Consider the following 3,673-nt stretch of genomic DNA (forward strand, 5'->3'; position numbering starts at 1 on the left):
TTCTTTTAAAAATTCAAATTGACATAGACTTAGCTGTTAGAATGCAGCTATGTAAAGGATGAAATAATGCAAAGCAAATTATTTTGGATCAAATTTGCTAAGTAGAACATGCAAATATGTGCAAAATAAACCAGTTAAGATGAGTAGGAAGGTACTCTTTTATCATGCACTTAGGAAGAGAACAAAGTCTATGAATGCTATTCTTTTGGTTTTATGATTGCAGTAATTTCATGTGAGTTTATAGTAAATAAGCAAATATGCTCCCAATATTATTGGTTCTCTGAAAAATCTAGATTTTTTTGCTAGCAGTCTGATGTTGGCACTAGCAATATTCATTTACCCATTCACTCATTCAATCCCTCCTTCAAACATTCAATTTTCAACTGCTTATAGTCATTTTCTGTGCTATAGAATCAAAGAATGCCAACAAATGCAAGTGTAGAGATAGAGATAATTATTTAGATAAATAAACATATTTTCTAGTATATTTAAGCCAAAAAACTTACCAGATTCAATTTTGTTTTAGCTTTTTTAATGTGTAAATTACCATGTAATTCATGAGGCAGGATTATTCCTTAGACATGGAGGATTGATGACTCACTTATCTGGTATTTATCCAAGCGCAGTAAATTGTGGATTAGTTTTCTAAAGTATTCATAAGTGCATCTGAGAATAGAAGTGGCTTACTCCTTAAAGAGGGAAGATAGAAGCTGAAAATGTTTCTCTGTTACCTGTTTAGCAAACAAATAAAACATTTATAATTAAACTCATCACATTATTTTTTCAGTAATAATTTTCTCAACGCTGTAATCACATCCTTGTTCCGAAGGCTGTATATCATGGGACTGAACATCAGAGTCACTATGGTGTAGAACAGAGAGAGGAGTCTGTCAGTTCCTGCAGAATGACTGGATTTTGGTCTTGAGTAGGTAATGGCAGCAGATCTGAAGAATAACACCACAACCAACAGGCGAGAAGAACACGTGAAGAAGGCCTTAGCCTGTCCTCTGGCTGTTGGCAACCTCAGAATAGTGGAAATGATTTGGCTATAGGAGGCAAGGATCAACAAAAAGGGACGGCAGCAAACAACAGAGCTACTGCATAGACCGACAGCTCATGTGCAGAAGTGTCTCCACAGGCCAGCTTCAGAATGGGGGGAATGTCACAGAAGAAGTGGTTAATCTCATTCGAATGACAGAAATGCAGAGAGATCTGGCACGTTTGCCCTGTCTGCACTGGGATTCCACTGACCCAGGAGCCCACAGCCAGCTGGAGGCACACCTTTGGGGTCATGACCAGGGGATAGTGCAGAGGGTCACAGACAGCCACACAGCGGTCACAGGCCATCACTGCCCGGAGCAAGCACTCAGTGGCTCTGAGGATAAGGAAGAAGCACATTTGGGTGGCACAGTCCAGGACAAATATTCTTCTGTCCTGAGTCCAAAGGTTCACCAGAATCCTAGGGAGAGTGACAGACACGTACAGATTTCCAAAGAGGAAAAGTTTGCCAGGAAGAAATACATGGGTTTCTGCAGAGCTGGGTCAAGCATAGTTAGTATTATTATGAGACTATTTCCAGTTAAGATAATGATGTAAATAATGGAGAACACCCCAAACAGTAGCCCTTGGAGGTTTGGAAGGTAGAAAACCCCAGGGGTACAAATTGTATAACTGTGGATATGTTGTCTTCTGCTTCCATCCCTTCATATTTCATCTGTGGGAATGATTCAATCAAAAGTACTGTTATTCCACTTTCTTTGGCTTTTGTTTCCTTATATATATATAAAAGATGGTACACCATTCATTTTTTCCAATTCCATTAGAAAACAAACCTATAATTGCTAGGTGTCTAACAGGTTGTGAATTACATTTTTCATCATTATGAAATCAATTAGTAAGAAAAGTTATCCATTTAATCTTTATTTTCTGCCATGAATTATCACTTTTTCTAAAGATATGTGATTATAATTTGGGCTTCCCTGGTGGCTCAGATGGTAAAGTGTCTGACTACAATACGGGAGACCTGGGTTCAATCCCTGGGTTGGGAATATCCCCTGGAGGAAGAAATGGCAACCCACTCCAGTACTCTTGCCTGGAGAATTCTATGGACAGAGGAGCCTGGTGGGCTACAGTCCATGGGGTAGCAAAGAGTCGGACATGATTGAGCAACTTCACTTCACTTCTTCATCTGAATGCTCAAAAATGCAAAAATTTGAGTTAAATTCATTTACATTAGTGATTTTGCTCTTATAGCCTGTGTTTTTCTCTTCACCTCTCAATTCTGTGTTTAATTATTGTCAATTGAAAGTTAATTTGATTGTATGGTGAAATATATTGTAAGCGACCTAAGATAGTTTTAGGGATGAATATAGTTAATTTTTAAAGTGTTGGTTTTCCCGTGGTATTTCCAAAGTCTTGTTTGGCATTAACATTCTACATATTTCATTTTTTCCTTATAAATAAAATTGATGAGCTGACTATATAATATTATGGGATGTTACTAGTTTTCAAACATGTATATTTCAGTGTAAAGTCCATAAATCAGTAGTGATAAGTTCTATTCAGATTTCTCAGTTGAGAGAAAAGGAATTTTAAGCTGTTCTTTTGGTCCAGGAACACTCAAGACGAAAGAGGCAAGTACATCCAGGTTTATGTTTACAAAAGCAGTTCTGGCTAGAATGTTCACCTCTAACTCACTTACTGCATGAAAGAGACACCACCCACAACTCATCTGTGAGATCTTCCTAAATTACCCACATCCTCAACAATTGCTGTTTTACTGATGATCCCATTCAACTTTTTCATTCTTCCTTTTTTGCATGTGTTTGTGTTAATCATGCATGTGAATGTGATAGGTTGAGATTTCCCACCTTTTTTGCATTAACTATATTACTAGCTTCTTTCGTTTTTTCTGTAGATCTTTTTGGGCAATGCATAGTACATTTCTTCCACTAAATGTGATTCATTAACTTCTAGAATACATTAAAGATGAATCAATTTGATTGCTTCTTTGGAATTTCCCCCAAGGTATAAGAGCCCGGATAGCTCAGTCAGTAGAGCATCAGACTTCTAGTCTGAGGGTCCAGGGTTTAAGTCCCTGTTCGGGCGAAGGTTATTTCAGGCTTCCCTGATAGCTCAGCTGATAAAGAATCTGCCTGCAATGCAGGAGACCCCGGTTGATCCCTGGGTTGGGAAGATTCACTGGAGAAGGTATAGGCTACCCACTCCAGTATCCTTGGGCTTCCCTTGTGGCTCAGCTGGTAAAAAATCTACCCACAATGTGGGGGACCTAGGTTTGATCCCTAGGTTGGGAAGATCCCCTGGAGAAGGGAAAGGCTACCCACTCCAGTATTCTGGCCTGGAGAATTCCATGGACTGTATAGTCCATGGGGTCACAAAGAGCCAGACGCAACTGCGAGAGTTTCACTTCACTTCACTTCCAAAGTATAAACATGGATTCCCACTGAAAATGTAAATCTCTCCTTCCTCTCTTTCCTGTTAGAGATCAAGCATATTTTTTGTGGGGCGTGCATGTGTGTATATTTGGAGAAGGAAATGGCAACCCACTCCAGTGTTCTTGCCTGGAGAATCCCAGGGCCCAGGGAGCCCGGTGGGCTGCCGTCTATGGGGTTGCACAGAGTCGGACATGACTGAAGTGACTTAGCAGCAGCAG

The 3,673-nt window shown here is 39.7% G+C and overlaps 1 non-coding gene and 1 pseudogene across 1 annotated transcript; one reads left to right on the forward strand and one right to left on the reverse strand.

Annotated features, from left to right (window-relative positions):
* Positions 1–467: 467 nt before the first annotated feature.
* LOC129653871 (olfactory receptor 10AG1-like) lies at positions 468–1,714 on the reverse strand (annotated as a pseudogene).
* Positions 1,715–3,035: 1,321 nt separating this feature from the next.
* On the forward strand, positions 3,036–3,108 carry TRNAR-UCU (transfer RNA arginine (anticodon UCU)). The gene has a single exon. It is a non-coding gene; the product is annotated as a tRNA-Arg (tRNA).
* Positions 3,109–3,673: the final 565 nt, after the last annotated feature.

This window comes from Bubalus kerabau, chromosome 5 (assembly GCF_029407905.1).
Source record: "Bubalus kerabau isolate K-KA32 ecotype Philippines breed swamp buffalo chromosome 5, PCC_UOA_SB_1v2, whole genome shotgun sequence".
In the NCBI taxonomy this organism is placed as follows: Eukaryota; Metazoa; Chordata; class Mammalia; order Artiodactyla; family Bovidae; genus Bubalus; species Bubalus kerabau.